Below are 23,926 nucleotides of genomic sequence, written 5' to 3'. Positions count from 1 at the left end.
CTTAGTTTGTGCTAAGGAAAATTAAAGAAAATTAAGTGGATGTTAACTTGGAATAGAAAAACCTCATAAGTACTCATTAATGACACACTATTTAGATAATTATAATCTCAACTATGCTCATACTCAAACTAGCAACCTTGTTTGCAAATGACGTTCCATGAAATGGTGAAAGAAACTCAGGGTACACAAGCAATAGCCAATCTGAAAACAAGACATTCTATGTCTTGCCACCTCCATTCCATTCCATTCTACCTTTACACATGTGTAGATATTAGTTTCAAAAAGTATTGAGATACACACTAAATGCAAGGCATTATGCCCTATGTTGAAACATTTAATGTAAAAGTAAGGACATTATATATTTAGATCACTCAACTCAGTAAACAAAGCCCTTCTTTAAGGTACACTTTTCTTATAACAGAAATTCATTCAAGTGTTACTAAGGAGAGGTTATTGAACCAGGAGTATCAGACTTTTACACTCATGAATCTGTCATATACAGTAGGAGTTATAAGAGTAGGAAGTACCCAACGTCAAATGGTGCATGAAAAATACTTATCCTTCTTTGGGTGTTGTAATATCTTTCTCTAGAAGTAATTTTTACCACACCACCACTCTTCACATGCACACAGTGCATAGACCTGACAAATAATTCCACCAAGTAGTCAATAGATTTCAGTAATTCAAGGCTTAGAAAAGGCTAAATGGTATTCATCCTAAACATCTCCCCTAGGGGTTAATTATGGGCAATAATACCTGCATCCAAAGAGTCTGTGGAGATGCAAGGATGGGTTTGATTATGTCTAGAATAACGCTTTGAATTGCCTAGTGAATAAAGCTATAATAATTTGCAGCAATATTGTTGTTATCTATCGCCAGGCGATTGTTAACTTGTGTTTGTATAATGCCTTCCTTAGATTAATTGGAAATGCTTCATTTGAAATCAGAGCAGTCTCTAGAGAACACTGCTAAAATGTTTTATCCATTAAAAATAATTCAAAGCCAGTTAACTGACCAATAAAAAAATGTAATGCTTTAGGAAGGCTCTTCTAAACACTTACTTTGGGCCACCATGCATGTCTGTATTTGGCTTTTGAATTAAACCTCCATGTTGTATATTCTATGTTAGGAAACACCAACAGAAATGAATAGACCCAGTATGATACAAGGGAGTATTATAATGATTGAAATGCTCAATCAGCTCTTTTCAGTGTGTGTGCACAGAAACAACCTGCTGGAGATTGGCCTCAAAAGGAAACAACCACCTTCTTTTTTAATTATATGTTTTATAGCATTTGATCATTGTTAAACAATGTGTGTGTAATTCCATGGGCTCCTCAGAAAAATTACATGAGCCCTAATAATAAATAAAATAATAAATAATAGCTAGTAAATGCAATGTGGAAAGCATATGCTAGATATATACACAGTTCCATTGTTTTTAAAGACAACTGTAGTGCACACTGTAGTGTGCCACCTAACGATTCATTGATAAGAAGTTACAGAGGCCTGAATCACTTATCTTAATTCAAGACACCTTAATTCAAGAGTAGTCTATTTCAGAGACCCCGACAGGAGTGGCTGAGGCCTTTGTTGCAAATGTGTAGAAGTTCTACTTCTCCTGCTTCCCTCACTTCTTCACAGATGCCAGTCCTGGGAGCACCTCTTCTCACCCTACAAACCTCCTCCATCTCCGTGTCTGTTTCCTCTCTAATCTGACCTAAGACATGGATCTCAACATTATAGATGAGGAAACTGAGGATCAGAATGAATGCAAGAAATAAGCTTCAAACCCACAGCTTTTTTAAAGGTCAGTGTTGTCTGGCTAGAAGGAAGCAGATCCAAACTCTAAAACCCTCCTTTGTCTTAATGAAAAATTATTTCAGCAATGGGAGTAGGCAGACCTACATCCAGTCCTGATAAAGTAAATTTTTTAAAGAATCTTAGAAAAAGGAAAGGTTCTTAAAGAGTTATCCACATCACCTTTTTAAAGTAATATGATCTAAAATTTTGACTTGGTACTCATTTTTTCTATGAAGGTAGCAGATTTTAATTTATTCATATACTATCTCATTTATTTAAAACTCTTAAAGATCTAATACAAGGAAATAGAAAGTAAGGAAATAATGAAGATTTGTGCTATTCTGGAATATACAGGGGGAAAAAAAACATTCTATGAATGAGCAAATTCTGTCTCAAAGATCTACACCTATTGGTTGACCTATTAGTCTTATGACATTAAGTGCCGAACGTTGGTTAATATGTTTTTAACTGTTGTTTTCTGTCTTTGTGTTTATCTAGAGAGAGCATTTGTGATTCTGTTGATACAAGTATGTTATTGGTAAACAAGCTAAAAATATTCTTTTCCTACAAAGTTTACGTTTAAGAGGCAAGGAGCTAAAATATACCTAGAGCAAAAGTTACAAACTTCCGGTTATAACGTAAATAAGTACTAGGGTTGTAACATACCAAATGATAAATATAATTAACACTGCTACAAAGTTGCTAATAGAGTAAATCCTAAGAGTTCTTATCACAAAGAAACTTTTTTTCATTTTCTTTTATTTTGTACCTATATGAGACAGTAAATGTTCACTAAACTTATTGCGGTAATCATTTCATGACATGTAAGTCAAATCTTTATGCTGGTACACCTTAAACTTATACAGTGTGTATGTCAATTATTCCTTAATAAAACTGGGAGAAAAATAAAATAGTAAAATTTAAAAAAATACACCTAGCATCTTATTTTGCACAATAGTCATGGCCCTACATAAAGTAATGCTGAAAGTTTTGCATAGATCCATTCCTTAATTCTAAAATTAGAGCAGTAAATGCTTTACATAGTAATGAGATACTTCAATATGTCATTTGCATAATAAATTTGGAAACTAATACCCTACTTATTTTCAAGAAAAGATTATTCCCCCACACGTTCTTATAACAACATTCTAATGCTGTACAACACTTCATATTTCTATTACTCATAAAGGGTTCTATCCCTTAAAAGGTCTATGTCCCTGTATGAAATAAAGGTCCTCATATTCTAAGTCATATTCTTTCATTCTTTCTTTTTCTAATGCCTTAGACATTAGAGCTCTGAGCCCAGCTTTACTGGAATTAAAATCAGGAAAAAGTATAACATCAATGCAATTAGATAATTTGACTAAAAGTTGATTTGTTTCCTATGTTTTTCTGGATAAAATAAAAAATTGTAATACATGGCAGGAAATAAAATAGAATTATACAGGGAAAGGCAAATGTGCTATAAATTCTGAAAAACAGACACCAAATTCAAAAGATGCATTTTGCCAAACCAAGTGCCTGAGACAGACTTAAACTCAATGGTAAAAACTATTGTAGCTGATGAATATACCTACTAATGAGCAGTTGATGGGCACCATAAGTCATAACTTGCAGAGGAACCCAATATTTTCCATGTAATAACTTTTGCCAGAAACTACTGAGAAGTTTCTACTCTAGAAAGTTTGTTGAGTATAAGCAGAAGAATATCAGCACTTATAATGGAAACAGATGTAAAATCCGTGCAACCACGATGATTGGACTGCGTGTCCTTTTTATAGCATCATTAAAATTACTGCACTCTTAACATCCACAAAATGAGCCTCTTAGTATTTGGAATTTTCTCACGTGCCTGAACTCTTGTACTGTCAGTGATGCTCAAGAAGGTAATATCTGATTGTATGAAAATAATGAGCACAGTGATTTAAGCAAGAAAAGAGCATTTATGGTTACATACTAAAACACTACTATCTTAGGCTTCCTATTAGCACTACCAAGAAGATAAATTTTCTAACTGAGGGCTGGGCTGTAAGAACTGTTGCTGGTAGGAGGAATCTTGTGGGTTGCATAACTACAATACAAAGCTAAAGAATTTCTGAATTCTTGTAAGCAAAGCTAGGGAATTGCTAACAGCAAGGAGACAAGAATTACCACCACGGTTTCAGATACTAAAGACTATTTTAGGTTTGTGTGCATAGAACTAGCTCACTCAAGTTGAAATAATGAGGAGCCTCCACAAGTCTCCCTTCTGTGTGTTTTGAGTCTGTAGTCTTTAAATATGACCTAAGTGATTATAAAAATTACACAGAGGTGAGTGCAGCTCCATGTTGTCCCTGCCTGGGACACTTTCCCTCCTCCTTTATGTCACTCTCTGCAGCCAGAGATCTTAGAGCTTTTTCTTGTGTTACACAGTAACTAGAGGATGAGGGCAGAGGCAGCGCTGCCCTGTGGTTTTTGCTTGTTTTTATCAAGATACTTAAGGGAATATTCTTCCCAGTAGGCATATTTTCTGGGCGAGAAAATTACCTACATTCATTTCAGAGAGAAAAAGAGAGAAAGAAACAAAATTACAGAGCCAGGTAACCACTGTCCTGCGGGAATTGTTGTTTGTCAATCTCTGTTGTCCATCCAGACAGGCGAACACTCTGAGAGACTTGCTCCACTTTCAATTGTGGGAAAAGCTTATCTTTGGCAGCTTATAAATTATCAATGCTCTATACATACTTGATGTCTTTTTTTTCTTTTTTTTTTTTGCCTTTCTCTTCAAAAATCTATCAGGTCTGTCATGCTTAATAGCCACAAATTTGAGAGGAAGGCAGAAGGAAAGAGGAATAAAATGATAATAGACCTGCAGCGACTTTATATATATTCTCTTCTCCCATTGCATGCTGCCAGGCATGAGGGACCTGTGTCATAGAGTTCTATAAAAATCAGTAATACCTGGACCTACCTCTTTGCAAGATGCTTAGTACTTGAAAGAAGACAAGGGAACCCTCAGATAGTTTTCAGACATGCAGGGGGTAAAACAAGTATGATACAAAAAAAATTATGCTGCTTAAATTTAAATATATATTAAATATATTTATATATTTATATATATAAAATGTCACAAAGTCAAGTGAGGTCAATATTGAAAGCATCAGAGAAGGTTTGAGAGAAGTTAAGGTTTAAGGGCTGTGTATAGATTAAAGCTTTAACAGGAGCTATCCAGTAGTGAAGTTGGAACTTTGGGCTCAAAAGAAAAATGTGTGTAAGGAATAGAGGAAAGAAAATGCAGAGTGGTTTCAAGGAAATAGTCATAATGAGAAGGCCATCAGAGCAATATGTGCAGTAAAATATTAAGCCAAAAGGAAATTATACCCAGAGCCTCAGTGACAAAGGATGTTTATACATAATACAGAAATTAAGAAGGCATTGGATGAATTTTATCAGAACAAGATGATTGAACCTGAAACTTAAGACATGAACTATAGCATGGATTACAGAGCAGAGAGAAAGAAAACAAAGAATCCAGTGGCGGCAAGACAAATCAATCAGGATGATGACATAATTAGAAAAAAAAGAACAAAATATGCATAATTCAAATGTATATGACTTTGGAACTAGCTTGAATATAGAAAGCAAAAGAGAGTGTGGAAACAAATCTAACCCCCAGGTTTTGAGCCTGGCTTACTGAAAGAATGCTAGTGGCAAGGGGAAGAGGAAATATGTAAAGCAAAAACAACAAATTCAGTTTTTGATATGTTGATATTAAGGAACTTTCAAAACAAGCAATTGGAAAGGTCAAGCATGCAGCTCTGAAATTTAGAAACAAGGTCTGGACCAGTCTTATTTTATGGGAATTATATGCATAGAAGCAATAGGTAGTAGATGTAGAAATGGATGGAATTCCCATGAGACAGAGAATGCAGAGCCATATATATAGGAGGACCAACAATAGAACCTGGGTCAGGCATACATTTAGGAGCTGGGAAGAGAATAAAAGAGCAAAGAAGGAAAAAAGTAGAATGTCCAAAGTTTAAAAGGGAAAACAAAGGTGAAGATACTTTATATTCTCATGTGCATGGTACCCAATATTAAGAACCTATTGGTGGCCTTCTAATTTTAACGAAATAAAAATAAATAATTGGTAAACTAATGAAAAATATAAAAACTAACCAAGACCAGAGTTACTAAACAACATATCCATACATATAGTAGTAGCACGTGCCTGTTTCCCTAAGTCTTGCATATATTTGGATTTTGACCACTAACATTTTCAAAGAACATGAGGACAAGGTTTTTATAAAATATTTGTTCCTCCTTTTCATTTGTCATCAACAGTCCCCAGCACGTATGGCTGAAGGTGAGAAAACGCATGGTAAAGAAGTGCCTTGGATAATACAATATGTTTATTTTGTTATTTGTTTTTTCTTCAAAAGAAGGTAGTAAATTACAAGTAAAATGGTTTAAAACATTAGAAAATAACAAAGAAAAAAATTTAACATTGTACTGAATAAATAATAGGTGAAAAATCAGTTGATGTGAATTAAAATTTTCTCCTTAAAACTACAAAGCTACAGCTCTAGGAAGGAGTTCTGATAGATAAGATTCCAAACATTGTCCTTTTCCACAAACTCAGAGGTGTCCTAGGAGCCAAACAAGCATTCAGCAAGACACATGTTCTCTTGACCACCAGCAACTCATATTCAAAAACACAGGGCAAAAGGAAAATTTTTATAAGATGCAAACTTGATTTTAACCAATTACCTATACCTTCCTACAATATCAGCAAACACTTGAGACTAGTTTTCTGACAAAGTCGCAAATATCAGCAGTCTTGATTTTTTTGATAAGAGGAAAAGGCTTCTAATTAGCATTAAGAATCTTTTTGAAAAACTTTACTGAGATATTTTACCCTACCCTGGAGGACACCATTATGGTGGCACTGTCTCTAAAGTATGATTTAAATCCACCTAAGAAGATTTACACAGAGATTGAAGAATTTATTATTATTTACAACATGCAAAAAGCAAGGAAGTGAAGTTGCCTGTGAAAATATGTTAACACAAAAGTGGGCAATGCTCTGGGATGGAAGCCTGCAATTTTATAGTCAGAAAAGGGTAATAAATAGTCCATTTTACAGAGATGGACAGAAACAGTTACAAATGTACCCGAACTGTGCAAAATGATTCTGTCCATGAGAAACCAGCAGGGATGATAAAATTATGATTTAATTTTAAATTGAATTTTATAATTGCTCAAAGCTCGGAGCTAATTAATTTGGGGTACTTGACCACTAGTCTTAGTAAATATTTACTAGTACTATTTAGCTTCTTGTAGCTATGGAAGTAATTACTTAAAGGTGTTAAAAACAAGAGAATAGACTCAAAATGGAATCTCTTTTGCTAAGCTCCATGTCACCAAATTAAGGCTTCATTAGTTTCAGCTCTCTCAGAAATGGAATCTTAAACCAGTCAATCAGGAATCACCTGATTAGTTAGGTAATCTGCCTGACAGACTCCCTTCTGTCCCATAAAAGAAGGTGACCTTGCAATAACCAACCCACTTCTTTGCCTGGCAGATCTTTCTTGTTCCCGCTCCCTCTGGCTGTAAAAGCCTCTCATTTTGTACAGCTCCTCGGAGCTCTTTTCTATCTGCTAGATTGGATGATGCTGATTGGAATCAATTTTTGCTCAAATAAACTAAAAAATTTTAATATTCTTCAGTTTATCTTTTAACAGTTCTGATATCAGAAGAGAGAACCGAAGGAGAGCTCCAACGGCCCCCAGGAGCAACAAGCAAGACGTGTAGTATGTTCCTGTTGAGCCCCTTGAACTGGCTGCTTTGCTGCTGCGTCTGGAGGTGGTGGGTAAGTCCTGTTTGGATCCTAGCCCTTCAATTTTGGTGTTATGAGCTTTCAGACTTTATTTGAGCATTTCTTCTTCCAGACTGGGTCCAGAAACCAGTCAGAGTTGAATTGGGTCAGACTTAAAAAACTGGACTGGGTCTGACTTAGAAACTGGACTGGGTCCAGGGTGAGACTGAATCTGACTTAAACTGGGCTGGGTCCAGTGTGAGACCTCAGGTGAGTAAAATTTGGTTTTAAGGCTGAACAAATAGGTTAACCTTACCAAAGATAATTTTGAATTACAGTGACCACACACAGTGAAGAACTTCTAACCATCTTAGATAAGCTTATCCATTTATGAGATCCCTTAGGGTAAAAGGGGTCTGAGCCAGGTACTCACTAGAAAAGATAGAGGGAAAATTATTTTTCCTCCTCTGTAGTTTCTGATGACCAGGATGAGACCTGCTGGGACACTCCCCTCCCTCCAGAGATTGCAAATGGCATCCTGGGAAAACTGCAGGAGCCAAGAAAGTGTGAGAGGTCTCACCAGAGTCAGCTCTCCCAAATACTCCTCTGTGGTGCCTGGTCGAGAGAGGAAGCTAAAATTTCATGTTGTTCTTTCCTTTCCAAATGCAGACTGGCAGGAGAAAACATTTGTAAGAATTAACTCTTTGAATTATGGCTTGTAAATTTGCTTTCATGTACCCATTGGTTATTAATCTTTTCTATCCCAGGGACAACCATTGCCTTTTGTTTGACTCATTTTGTGTCGAGAACCTGGCTTGGCAGCCATCAGATTGGGTCCCCAAAACTATGACCAGACAGAAATGTGAGTTGCACCGCATCTGTAGCCAGGGCCAGATCACACCAGAGTTGGATGTTAATGGCAGTGCTCAGAGTTGTCCTCTGCCACTACTGCTGGGGACTGCAAGCCTGTGCAAAGAGACCCCTCAAAGCCACAAAGATGAAGGGATGGTCACCAGTTGTGTGCACAAGATGAGGAAAGCTCTCCTTCTACAGTGGTGAGCTGGTAAACATTTTACAAGCTCTCCAGAAAAAAAAAAAAAATCCTGATTTGTAGCATTTTTCCCCCCGTGGCATACTCTCACCTGGGCAGACATCATGCTACCACTGTGATGAAACTAAAAGCAAAATTGGGCATTTATGCACAAAATCAGTTTTTGTGAGCCACGCGAGACAGCACTAACTCACTACTGACTTTGCCATTTCATTTTTCTCCACAAGTTGAAGCTTTTTGGGCTCTGAACTGTATAAAATTTGAAGAAATAACTGAACCGGGACTTTTTCACAGGTTCTCCTTGACTAACTAAGGGCCTTCAAAGAATTTTTTTAAAAAGAATTAAAAGCTATTAAAAATATAATTACAAACTCTCCAGATGTTTCTACAGAATTGGTATAGAGAACCAAACTAGGGGGAAAAATGCTGCTTTCTTAAAGGCAAAGTAGAAATCCATAGGCATCTTCATTGTTGTGGGTGCATGAGGCTGAGGTGTGCTTCTGGGAATAAGCTAAATGGAACACCTAGCACCATGTGTCTCCTCAGGGCCATCAGCTTTCCAAGAAAAGAGCAAAATCACTACAGATGCCTTTCGGAGCTAATCCCATCACCAGTGCCTCTTCTGAGAACTTCAGTCTCAGGACTGAATTAGGACTTCACCATCCTTCGTCCTAATTAAATGAATCTTAAGTTTCTTTCTAGTTAACAGCATACAGTTTTTCTTTTTTTTTCCCCCTGAACTTTTTCCACTTAATCTTGGGGAGGGAAAACTTTTAATCTTCACCAAACAGATAAAGAAAATAAAAGAAGGAGTAGAAGACATACTCTTTTTCTAGTTTGTGTTCATCTACTCCCACAATACTCCCTGGCCTTTCAAGAGACTCAGACTTCTTGTCTCTGCTCCCAGAAAAAGGAGGTAGAAGCTGGCAACTGTGTATGATTTCCGCCATCCTGGGGTAGAGGGCAAAGAAAGATCTGGCTCTGTAGATATGGAAAATTTACAGTTGGCACAGACATGATTCATTTAATAAAAAAGAAGAGTTATTTAATGAATAGGTGTTAGGTATATGACGAGCTTAATAAACAAAGAATTTGGGAGATCAAAATAAATACTTTAACTCATAAATGTAAAAGGAAGAAAAGTCTGCCGATTAGGAAAAATACTACCTATTAATCTTGACCTCCACCTTGTATAACAACCATATCCAACCAGTTCTGAACTGCTAACTAAGCTGCAGCTGTGCTTAGAATTAACTTCCTCAGCATCACCATGGAACCCTGCACTTTCTAGCACTTTGCTTTTGAATAGATAAATTTTGCTCCTATTTGCTTTGAGCAGTCTGTGTTTATCGGCATTACCTAATTAAATAGCTGCCATAATACTGCCAATAGAAGCATTGCATAGAGTATGTGTGAGGTAAGCTTGTATCAGCCTGTTCATTTTCTTACTGAGTTTACAAATAATAATAAAGCCACATGTAGCCATTAATATACCTTGTAAGCACCTTGAGGCCAAGGACTGCATCGTGGCCTTTTCACAGACGCATCTCCAGTGACTAATGACCTTAGAGTAGATAATGACTATTGAATAAGTTAGAGAATACTGAATTTTCCTTACACTCTCTACTGCTTGACACTTTGGGGGCTAAAGTATTTAAAATATTCGTTACTTGAAATAAAGATATTTTATCTAGGATGAAACATTCATCATGTTTTCCAATTGGTTTAAGCATGGAAGTCATCTAAGGGAAATTATTTTTTATTGAAGTATAGTCAGTTTACAATATTGTGTCAATTTCTGGTGTACATCATAATAGTTCAGCCATATATATACATACATATATTGGTTTTCATATTCTTTTTCATTATGGCCTAATACAGGATATTGAATATAGTTCCCTGTGCTGTATGGTATAAACTTGTTTATTTTATATATAGTAGTTAATATCTGCAAATCTTGAACTCCCAATTTATCCCTTCCCACCCCCTTTCCCCCCAGTAACCATAAGTTTGTTTTTCTTAATACAGAATTTCTGTCCTATTGATTCCGTATTTATAGGGATTGACCCGGTGGGGGAATCTGCATTTAACAAGTGCCCCAATGACTATTATGTTCTGGTGAGCTTAGGAATTGTTTCTTATCAAACTGGCTCACTGTAACCAAGCCAAGTGGAAGACTCTAAAGGAAAGAGGAAAAACCTAAGCCTGAAGGGCTGCTCGAGGGTGATACATCTGATTGAATCTTAATGGATCTTTAAAAAAATTTTTTTTCCACCTTAATAGAGGCACTGAGGATTGAACCCAGGACCTCATGCATGCCAACCATCTGCTCTACCCCTGAGCTATAACCTCCACCCCCTACAGCTGATTGAATCATGACAACAGTGGAAATCAACAGCCAGATGAGAACTACTGGCCCACAATGATGCAATGATGAATCATAGATCACAACTGCCCTGGGCCAACTTGCTTATTCCTGTATGCTGAAGGTTTACACATTTCTAATCCCACAAATTTGGTTCTCATCATTTCTACCCTAATTTGCCCATTTATGCTTGTATCATTTGCGGTGTTTAGTATATTGCTCTTCATATTTTAAGTGCTCTTAAATGCTCAACTATTGACCATTTGACCAACGATCAAAATCTGCTTAAGTGTCTGTAAATTTCAGAATACACACCACAGCATGACTCCAGAAGAATAACCATTATCTCTTCCATTCTGGAAGCTTTATCTGTTTCTTACTTACTGCTTACTTACTTACTTACTTATTACTGCTTGGATCAGTTCTAGACTTTAAATTTTTGTCCAGATTCCTAATGATGGTCATACCCATTCAGACAGAACCATACCAGGTGTCTTCTCCTCAATATTTATTTCAATTAATATGTATTGTTTCCCTAATTCCAACTTAAAAACAAAATACCTTTATATCAGTTTTGCCCTGTACACAATTTTCCAGAAAATAAAAAAGCAGTCCAGATTTGCTTATGATAACTGAGGACTTGCACATCTGTGCCCTTCCACTGAAGGCTTTGGGTATAAAAGTTTTTATAAGGATTCTGAAATAGCAAGAGAACACTGGCTATTGCTCTAATGACTGAAAGCAACTGCTTGATAAACCTCTGTTAATACTCATCATTGCTCCAGATTCCTGCAGTCTATAGGCTGGCCATTCAGCATCTGAAGACGAACTTATCTGAGAAAGTGAAAATAATAGAGCAATAACTACATCAGCCTGATGCAGAATTTAGACATTCTGGGGCAGGTGGTCTCAGAGTGAAAAGTCTATTAAAGGAGGGAGGCAATTTGACCATGATCTAATTTTGCCTCACTGATTTTTCTGTGAGTGGTTTTCTACCTTATTGTTCTTAATGCTTATAGGGTCATGTTCCTCTCATTTGTCAGAATCACATCAAAAGAAATGAGAAGATGTTTACCTGTTTACTTGTTCATTGGTTATATCAACCTCTTTCACTAATAGGCTATCTCAAACTACAGCTGGCTGCATTTGATAATATAATCAGCAGTATGTTCCTGACTTAAAATTGCAGAAGAAACCAGATGACTTGCTATGGTCCCCTGTCTGGCATAAGAGCTTTGACAAATGTTCGGCTGCTTTATGCTTACATTTAAAAATAAGGAAGGAAAATGGTGTTTGGTGAAAAGATCACTTAGGAAGAGTATGAAGTTACGTTACTCTGGGATAAAAACTAAAGTAATTTTAAACAGTCTGTGGTTGCATAAGGAAAATGAAAAAATATGAGGAAAAGATTAAAAAGTTTTCTACTTTACCTTGTGATAAATAGATAACTCGAACAAGCTGATAGTCATAAACCAACACCAATGTTAAAACCAGCTTGAAAGCCATGGTCTTTATCCTTGGATTACATCAAACTATTTATAGCTTCTTAAGAAATACTTAGTTAAATCCACAAGGGAGGAAAAAACATTTTAAATGTCTGAGAAAAATCACAGGAAAAATTAGGGATCTAGCTGGTTCAATGCAAAATTTTTGAAGAACTCATTAAAGATCATCAAATGTAGTTTATAGGGTAAGATTTTAAAAGCTTTTATAGAGAGAAATCATTTTAGAACATTACTATCAAGCTTCATTATCCCTAAGCTAAGAGAGAGGTCAGAGAGCTATGCAGATATCTCAGATGATCCATTTATGATCTTTCTGAATGATGGAAAAATTCCCACTGAGCCAATTAAATTCTGACCAAACTGTTGCTTGGGGAAACAAGGAGAACATGTCCATTCCAAACCACTATTCCCATAATTGTAGGGACATTAAAATGAAAACTTGGTCTTGGAGGATATATGAGGTATTATTTAGGAGGCTAAAAATAAATGCAGTGGTCTTTTTAGCAGACCCTATTCTTTGGTAAATTGGGGTCCTACCAAAAACTTAGATACAAGAAGGAAGGTAAGAAAGGATTAACTTTTACTTTCCATTCACAGATCAGATTTAGATTTGAGTGTCCCCTTCAAATATCTCTCTCTGTCTCTTTTCTATGACTGAAAAAGAGGGCTTAACAGATCAGAAGCATGTACAAATCATTTGTCAAGGGACTGCTGAAAGGTTCTGCAAGTTATTAGTGAAAAATCTGGACAAAAGAGTAATACTGTATTGATCTTCCACCGGAAACTGTGTTCCAGTGTATCCCAAGCATGAAAGACATTACATTTTACACTTACACTTAATTTTTAAATATCAGAATTTTTTTTATTTTTAAAAATGAATTTATCATATAACTTTTATTTTTAATGGTCAAAGTAATACCTAGTAATACTAGACATAGTTTGAAAAGTAAAATGATGATAAAAGACTTCATAGAATCATTATTGTCTAAAATCTTAATCCTGGAGACTTAAAGAATTTTGGGTGTTTGACCTTTATTCTAAGAATTTCATTTAGGAATGTGCTTAGAATAAACAGAGGTAGTCTGGAGAATCTGAAGGTAACGGATGAGAAATATATTCATGCCTAAATGCACTGCATTATTTTATGAAATGCTAATATTAAAGAGAAATTCCAGGCCCAGCATAAGTTCTAATACATACCCTTAGAGTCCTAAGTGCAAGCTATACCTAAAAGGTGATCGAGGGTGAAAGTCATGTCATGTTTCCAGAGTCTGATGTGACCCTCACTTTCTCAGGAATTATTTTCATAATATATTCTCCCTATGTGAACCTTAAAAACCTACAATCTGCAGCTATATCAACATTCATAATCCTCTGAATTATTTAAAGAAGTAAATAAATGCATAATGTATGAGAGTGTTTATATTTGATCTCTTCCTCAATTAATTCGTATTAACCTTTGTCAAAATAGTGATTATGGAAACTAGCAGTTCTTCACCTCCCCCTTGTCTCCTTCCTTTATCCTGTTGTTCTCGTTAGTATGATCTTTTTGTTGTTGTTCTTAAACCCATATTTAGTGTTTTCATTAATATGACCATGCATATATGGTTCATTGTTGGTCCAAGTTCGTGCACTATGATTATACTTCCTTTGTGTGTATTTTTTTTTAATTTCTCAGAGAAAATAACTCCATCTGTTTATTTTTCTTTAAATCTCTTGAGCTTATAGAAAACTTTGGCTACTACAACACATATATTTAAAACCCATCCAAAAAAATGTTTAGCTTTTGAGGGTGGCAATGATGGCAGGCTAACTACAGAACACGTTCTTTCACTCCTCACTGTCATTGTTGAGTTTCTTTTCTTTACTGTTAATACTTTCCTGGAACCTTAAATCCTGCTTCTAACCCTTTTGTACAGGTCCTTTCGATTTTCTCCATTATCCCACTTTTATGTTCTCTTACTTTTTCTAGTTCTGCTTTCTCTGTCCCTGAAAACATATTTCTATAGGCTGTTTTCATTTTATTACATCAGAAGTGTTTTTTCTTTTCCATTTTAGATAATCTTGTTATATGAACATGGAATTATTTTTTAAGGTTTTATTTAAAAGCAGACATCTTGATAACTAGTATATTCCTCTGAAGGAACATATATAGACATGGAAATTTCAAAACTGCCTAAGTTTCTCAAAGCCATGGGCTGAAATTTTATCATCTGTTTTGGGAGTTAATGTTAAAAATGATTCAAATCAAGATTTTTTTTTTATGAAAGTACTGCATATGTCTTATTATAAGAGGGAATTCCATTTAAAGAAACAGCATGTGCAGTAACAATATTTTCTAATGAGAAAATAAAACACAATAATATATCTTTATAACTTAATCTTTAGGTAACTGTGAAAAGATACATACTAAGTAAAGGTTTAGAGTTACTTAATACATTGGTTTGTATTGATCTAAATATACTCATCTCTCTCCACCCAAGTACTCTCAAAGATCCAGGGAAATAAAACTGGCATAAGAATATATTTAAATTCACATATTCTTCCAAAATATTGTTGACACTTTGGAAGACTGAAGGTATTGCAAGCCTCCAGTAGAAGACATATATCCATATTTTGTGATAAAAATATTTTCATTTTTATGTGGGTATATGTATTCATTATTTTCTTTGCAAAATCTTCTAACACTCTTTAAAATGAAACTGTTTTATATACCTGGATAAATCAATGTTATAACAATATTTTATAATAATAATAATATAATTTAATTTTTTTAACTTTACTTTATCTCAATGAATCCAAGTTATCAATTTTTAAGTGAATGGCTTATGATTTGGTGTCATCTATAAACTCTTCACCTTCCCCTACATTCCAAGGATTTTCTAGTGATTTTTCCTTAACATTTTAAAATAGGTTTACATTTTACGTTTAAGTCCAGAAATCATTTTCATTTAATTTTGTATAACATGTGAAATTTAGGCTGAAATTTATTTTTTTAACTCTACAGATGTCTAATTTCTCCAGCTTCATCTTTAAAAAGCTATCTTTTCCATATTGAATTAGTTTTGCATCTTTGTCAAGAATCTGTTGGGTATATTTGTGTGGGTCTATTTCTGACTTCTCAATTCTATGCCATTGACATATGCCTATCACTTAGCTAATACCACAATGTCTTGATTATTACAGCTACACAATAAGCTATAAAATTAGATAAAGTGATTCTTCCTACTTTATTCTTCTTTATCAAAATTATATTCGTATCATTCTGTTTCAAGTGATAGACAAGACAAGGATGTCAGCTATTTTAATTGCTACTCAGTATTTTAATTTCTAGAGGTCCTAGCCAATACAAGATTTTAAAAAAATTAAAGGTGTAAGAATCGTAAAGGAATAGAAGCTTTTTCTTATCTCCAGATGTTGAGAGCATTTATGTTGAAAATCCAAGTGAACCAGGGGTTACAAAACCAATTACAAAAACAGAGCATTTCTATACCCAAGTAATTAATAAATAGAAAATAAAGTAGAAAGTGATACCATTCTCTGTATCAACAAAAACTCTAGTTTTTGTTGGAATGAATCTAGGAATGAATCCAACAAAACACACCCAAGTCTTTTCATAGACACATTATAAAGATCATTGAAGGACAGAAAAGAAGCTTGAAGAAATGGAGAAACATGTAAAAGATAATAATATTCCCCCAAAGGAACCTGTAATTCAACTGATATTTTAATCAAAATTCCAACAGTTATTTAAGGAATTTAGAAGTCAATATTTTTAAAAAGTATAGATGAGTAAAGGCCACAGAATTGTCAAAATAATCCGGTGGGGACAACTATCCAATCAAGTATCAAGGCTTGCTTACTATAAATTAAATTAATTCAGAGTACGGTATTGGTATAGGCAGAAACACACATTTCGGGAACACAGAGGCAGACTTGTGTGTGAAGAAGTGGTAAAATTAATGTGCAGCACTGGAATTAAAAATTATGTGGAAAAGATAAACCAGATTCAATATATTGCAGCGGAATAATTGATTTATCTATATGAAAATAAATAGACCTATGTCCCAACCTCACACTTCGGACAAAAAGAAATTCTAATGAATTAATAACTTAAATGTAAAAAGTAAAGCTTTATACCTTGTAGAAGAAAACATTAGAGCATATTTTTATGACCTTGGATAGAAAATACTTCTTAAACAGGATACAAAGATATACGTTCTACATAGGGAAAAAGATTAGTAGATTTAACTGCCTTAAAACTTAAATTTATATTCTAAAAAATATGCCACACAAAAAATTTAAAAGACAAACTTTTGTCTGGGAGAAGATATTTGTTAATATACAACTGTCAGGTGATTAATATTCAGAATATATAAAGGACTTCTAAAATTATTAAGAGAAAAAAAGAAAAACATACCATTAGAAAAATCTGAAAAGCAACAGAACAGGCCATTCACACAAGAAAGAATCCAAAATGAAAAAAAAAGTTAAACTTCACAAGGAATCAAAGATACACAGTTTAAATATATATATATACAACTTTTCAGATCACAGATTAGCAGAAGTCCTTGTCTGACAAAACAAAGTTTTGGAGAAGCTATGGAGAAATGGAAATCCTCTGTAGTACTTACGAGTTCGTAAATTGGGACAACTCTACTATAGAGCATTTTGATAGGAACAAGCAAATTGAATGTGCATTAATGTATGTATCCTTCAATCAAGCAGTTCTACTTCTGGGTACATAATGCAGATAATTCTTGCACATCTGTACAAAGAAACCTATTACAAGAATTTTCATTGCCTTATTATTTCTTAAAAACAAAAAAAAGTTTTAAAATACCCATTAACAGAAGGATGGACAAATAAATTCTGGTATAGTGATACTGAATACAGCAATTAAAATAGTTACATAAGTTAATATGGATAAATCTCTAAAACATAATGCTAAGTTTATAAAGCAAATTGCCTAGCAGTGAATTCAGTAAACCTGCAAAACAAAGTCATATAACTGTCTATGGATACATTTGATTTCAGTATTGATATCAAACATGGATAGAATGATAATGTCAAATTTAGGAAAGCAGCTACTGCTCAGGATGAGGCGGATGTGCACGCGGAGACTTGGCACAATCTAATGCTTCAGTTTGTATAAAAATTCTGAGGCAAACATCAAAATACTAAGATTTGATAAAGCATCCAAAGGCAAAATGAAATGAGTGTGACAAACTAGCAAAACAAGCAGTCAGGTAGGGAGATTACATGTAACACATGTTAGATGAAGTTTCCCTTTGTCCTCAGATGGAGATAAGGTGCCAGAAGATCTTTCACTAAGGCATACAACTTTGTGATTTTGCCGATTTGGGGGAGATTTCAAGATCAGGGCATATTACGGCACCTGGGAATGCCTGGGAAATGCTAATATCAGACATTTATGATTGCTGCCTGCACACAGTCCGTTGTCGGTGTGAAAAAATGTGAAAGCCTCTCCCACATAGCAACTAGAAAATTGGGAGGAACAATCCATGATTTACTCCGTCATAACAACCGTGGTAGTAGGGAGGCCAGTTGACCACGTGTCACCAAAACTGTTCAGGACCATCTCAGATTATTTGAATTCCGACAGAAAGCCTAGACATTTAAGGAAATTTGTACACAATTTACTGAGCTCATTACCATAGACCTCTTTCCAGCAGTGAGACATCACAGGAGGCAAAGTGCCTTCATGAATTGCTCTGCCTCCTTAGGTACTGGCTTGAAGGCCTGAGTTACTTGTGTTGTGTGGAAGGCCTAGGAAATACTGGGTTCCAACGATCTCTTGCTTCTCTCTTCTCTAAATACTTTCTTCTGCTGTACATGTGGTGACAGCCTCTCCCAGAAAGGGTAATGAGGTTGGGAGATGAATTTAGTCATTTATTTTTCCATTCTATCCTGAAAGGGTCCAGCCTGACAGCTTTCAGCAAGCAGCCAATTTGATCATGTGACCACCAAGCAGTCTTCATTCCCTCAGCACATCTGAATTTATTCATGAAGGCAGAAGCATCATCAAAAGACTTGGATGAGCCTACATAAAATTCAGTAGGCCTGACGATGCTTCTGAAAAAGACTTCCTATATGTTTAAGGTGCACTGGTATTCTGCAGGATAACCTGTAATAGATAGAAAATATTGCCATTCATGAATCAGTAGTCCATTCTGCCTCCCCAAAGGGGCTGACTTCAAGGCCACAGTCACCTACAGAGACCAGAAAGACCAAGAAAATGTGAAGTGGAGGTTGCTGATGCTCCCACAATGCCTCTAACTCTGTATCTAAACATCTTCAATTCTGTCTCAGAAGGCATCATTTAAATTGGTTTTTCAGAAAATATTTCCGGGAACCTGCAGGAATTTTTATGTTTTCTGTACATTTTCTATTCTTCTTAATAGGTCACTCACCCATGAAATGTTGTTACTTGCAAGGGTCAAATATTCTTGAAGATTGAGCCTGCCTTCCTGATAAAAAGTTTTTTTACATTTGTTCTTCCTCATGTAATCTCTACTTCATAATCAGGCCGTGAAGTCCCAACTGCTTCCTTGAAAGCCTTTTCAACTGGTCCTAATAGAAAATCTGTACTGCTGACAAGTGATTGCTTACTTGGCAATCTCTCGTTCTTAGGTTTCAGAGAAATGGGAAATACCACTAAAAAGATGGTAATTTTCTTCATGCAAAGGTGGAAATTCACAATTAGAATGAGAAAATCCCCAACCATTCCCATTAGTTTAAATGCTTAACCATCATATATTCCCATCAACTATTTGGGGGGCACAAATATTATCTAGTATGCTATTTGTACAGCTTGGACCCATTCAATGACTATAGTTTCTTCAGAGTTTGAACAATTGATAGAGATGCTTTTAAGTTTTGAGCTAATCTCTTAGACCGTGAAGTCTTCTGTGCACAGCTATGGCAGATGACAAGCTCCACCTAGGAGACAGCAAAGCAGAGAGTCTACTCTAGATTAAATAAGATAAAGTAGGAACTCCTAATTTTTAAATAATATGAAATTTTCTATTCCCTGTCTAAACCACAAACTCAGGAACAAACCTCCCCCTCATTTCTCTAAAACCACCTGGGAGCACAGGAAATAAAAACTTATTGTCTGGGAGATAATTAGTTTGGGGTGGAGATAGAATTTAGTATTGACAACTTTAGGAATAATGACTCTAGAAAATAGTTAGCTACTAAAGAGTCTTTCCTTGAATTCTTGAAAAGGAAGATTGATGGGTATAAAAATAATCTGTAAAAATCGTATTTATTATCAGTAAGAAAATCTGGTCTTTCATTAACTAAATTTTAGGGATTTACTTTGGATTCCCCAAGTTTTAAACTTTGCTTTTTATTGACTAATTATTGTGAACTGTTTATTGTTTTATGTCTATACTGAATTGTTACAGCCAGTTCTCTATCTTATACCTAGAACAATAAAGTAGAAACCTACCCCAGCCCTAGGAGGAAATCCTTTAGACATCACTGGGGGATGAAGGAGTTCCTTAGACATCACTGCGGGATGGCTTAGTGTCTGTCTTTCTCATGTGTGATCTGAGGGAAATGGGGATTTCTCTTAATCTCAGCAAGGAAGTATGAAAACCAGTGTCTGTAGAATTGTAAATATAAAGTTGGGAGTATTTAATATGAATTTAAATTGTTAGTTGTTAGGGACTTTAAAGTAGTAACTGCCCCAGAACACATGTTGTGGTCTCCTTTTATGAGCATAGATTGATCCATATCTTAATGTACAACAGAAGAAAAAACACTTGGAGTATATGCTAATTAGCTTCACATGTGATGCACATGCACACTATGTATATACAAATTCACCATTAGAACACAGCCCCATACATACCTACATAATCATTAACACATTCAATCAAGTCTGCGTTGTCTTTTTAAGTCAAAGATATAAGGACAAGCCACGATAAAAGTATAATGATAAGATTTTAGAGACAGCCAGGTTCTAGTTCTAGATGGTTACTTAGGAAGATCCTGAACTCAGCACCTCCCATGAACACACCGAATCTTCAGCTACAGTAAGGAACAATTTCCTTGGTAAAAACATAGAAAGTAGCTGAGCAGCAACTACAAATCAGATGAAAAAGAAAAAACCCACACTGAAGTGGGTAGGAGAGGCTGAGACACATCAAAAACCCCACCCCCAGCACAGTGACACACAAACTAGGAAGGAGCTTATAACCTAGAGCTTCTCCCTGAAAAGCAAAAGGTTTGAAGCCCACATAGAGCACTCTCACTTTTCAGACTGAGAGACGAGTCGCCCGAACATCAAACTTTGAAAGCCAGCAGGGTTCATGTTCGTGAGACCCGCAACGCTAAAGCTCCTAAAGGGCTTGCACGATCAGACTCACTAGCCACGGAAACCAGTGCAGGGGCAACTAATTGAGAGGAACCCAGACTTTTGTGAAATAGGCTTATTTGTTTATCTTAAAGTGTGGACCTGAGGGACAGGCGTCTAATTTAACACAGACACAGGGGCCTGCTGGGATACTCTGGGATGGAGGCTGGCGGGCATCATGTTTACACTCTCTCTGTGCCTGTCTCCAGCTTGCCAGTGTCTCCCAGAAAGTTGACACCCTCATCTGGCACCCTGATTTTTGCAACTTCTGTTAAGAGGCACTTCTAGATGGCCTGGTTTTCATGGCAAGTGGGGCTTATCCTCACAGTTCCCTCAGGACTGTAACCAACAGAGAAACTGTTCTCAACTGGTTACCACTCCCAGAGCACAGCCAGAGGCAACAGACCCAGGAACCTGGTCTCTCTGTGAAAGAGGTCCATGATCTTATCTTCATAGATGTGTTCTGAGAGGCAAGTTTCTAATTAAAGGCACATCTAAGAGTTGACTGTAATCCTTTCCAGGGACCTCTGAGGGTGGGTGCTATCTCCCTCTGCTGTGCTCCAGAGTGCCAGTGTCACCTGTAGGGGAGCTTACAGAGGCATCTGGTTCCCCCTGTTTTGGGAGCTACTCCTTGATTACCTGGCTCTGGTGGCCAGGAGGTCTTGGGTTCCTGAGCCCCACCCACAGGACGGTAACTACCACAGAGACAGTTCTTGGATGGCTACCACCCCCAGGGCGCTACAGAGATAGCAGGCTGAAATATACCCAGTCTTTCTGTGCAAGAGGCCTATTTCCTTGTCCTGGAGCTTTGGCCTGAGTGGCAGACCTGACTTGGCACACATCTAGGATTCCAGTGATGGAATCCAGGGGACACCATCTTTGTGTTCTCCCTCTGCCTTGTTCCAGGATGCTGGCATCTCACTTCATAATGTTCAGCCATTTCATGTTATAAGTACTTTATCCTGCTCTTCTTTTCACTTGCTCCTTTGACTTATGAAGAATATGAGTTAACCCACATTTTAATAATCTCCTCTATTAAGCAATTTTATGTATAAGTGACTTTAATTCAAGAACCTAAAATGATATTACTAAATGGAAAAATTAAGGGAATCCTTACAGTGATTAATATCTAGTTGCAAGTGAAAGCAATACTACTTAAACTTTACCATAATATCTGATTTTTTTGGTCTAAAAGCTTCAGTAATAAAAATATTAATTATTATGATAAAACAATATATTGCTTTTTGAATATGAAACATTTTTACGTCTTTTTTTCTCATTTGAAGCTTGTAAGTTAACAATGCCTATTTTTTGTTGTTTCCAACTTTGCAATATTTGTTCCTTTCCATAATTTTACAAATATTAGCTAAGCTCAGGTTTGTTAAACGATCTTTCTGATGACAATGAAGAAAATGGAAATGCCAAAGGTTTGATTATAACATCATACTAGAGGGCAGTTGTTCTATTCCTTTTCAGGAAGTGTATGAGAAGATCCTTGCTAGAATGACCTCAGATGCCTGTCCTTGCAAAAAGGTGGTGCTGAACTCATAGAACTCAGTAGCAAACAAAGAATCCACTTAAAAAATGGATAGAGGATCCAAAGAAGACATACAGATGGTCAACAGGTACATGAAAAGATGCTCAACATCACTCATCATCAGAGAAATCAAAATCAAAATCACAATGAGCTATCACCTCATGCCTGTTAGAATGTCTATAATTAAAACAACAAAAAAAAGAAGTAACAAGTGTTGGTAAGGATGTGGAGAAAAGGGAACCCTTGCACATTGTTGATGGGAACATAAATTGATGCAGTTTCTATGGAAAACAGTATGAAGGCTCCTCAAAAATTAAAATAGAACTATCATATGATTCAGCAACTCCACTTCTGGGTATTTATCTGGAGAAAATTAAAATGTTTTCTTGAAAAGATATATGCACTTCCATGTTTATTGCAGCATTATTTACAATAGCTAAGACATGGAAACAACCTAAGTGTTCATCAGTGAATGGATGCAGAAAACGTGGTACATTTATATAATACAATATTATTCAGCCATAAAAAATTAGGATATCTTGTGACAATACGGATAGAACTTGAGAACATCATGCTAAGTGAAATAAGTCAAGTAGAGAAAGACAAATACAGAGAACAAAAACAAAAACAAGAAAACCGAGCTCACAGATACAGAAATAGATTGATGGTTGCCAAAAGTGGTGGTGGGGTGGATAGAGAGTGGGTGAAAGGGTGAAAGGTACAAACTTACAGTTATAAAATAAATAAGTCCTGGGGATGAAATGTACAGCATGGTGACTATAGTTAATAATACTGTATTGTATATTTGGAAGTTGCCAAGAAAGAGAATCTTAAAAATTCTCATCACAAGAAAAAAAATTTATGTCGTGACAGTTGTTAACTAGACTTACTGTGGTGATCATTTCACAATATATGCAAATATTGAATCTTTATGTTGTATACCTTAAACTAATATAGTGTTCATGTTACATGTCAATTATACCTCAACAACAACAACAAAAACCAGACACTCCAATTTGTGCCTGTTTTTGATCATTCTCCAATGATTTTAAATAGTTTTTAAATATATTGCCCAGAGATATAATTATTATCTGCAGAAGGCTTGATGTGATACAAGATTCTATGATCCTATGATATTTCTGAAAAGAGAGCTGAGCTCTAAATATGATTTCCTTTTAACTTACTCTGTGTGCAGTTCTTAGTGATTCTTGAATCTATGATAGATGTCGTTCATAAGTTTTGGAAATTTTTCAGCCATTATCTCTTCAGACTTTTTTTTGCATGTTATTCTATCTTTCTTCCTTAAAAAACAAAATGAAACAAACAAACAAAAAAACCAACTTGAAATACATAGGTCTTTGAATGTGTCCCAAACGTCTCCTTTACTTTATTTCTAATTTTAATTCTTTTTCCCTCTCTCTGCTTCAGTCTGAGTATTTTCTTCTGACCTATTGTCTGCTTCACTAATTCTTCCTTCAGTAT

Source organism: Camelus bactrianus, chromosome 7, assembly GCF_048773025.1.
Source record: "Camelus bactrianus isolate YW-2024 breed Bactrian camel chromosome 7, ASM4877302v1, whole genome shotgun sequence".
Taxonomy (NCBI): domain Eukaryota; kingdom Metazoa; phylum Chordata; class Mammalia; order Artiodactyla; family Camelidae; genus Camelus; species Camelus bactrianus.
Note: the sequence above shows the minus strand (reverse complement) of the source record.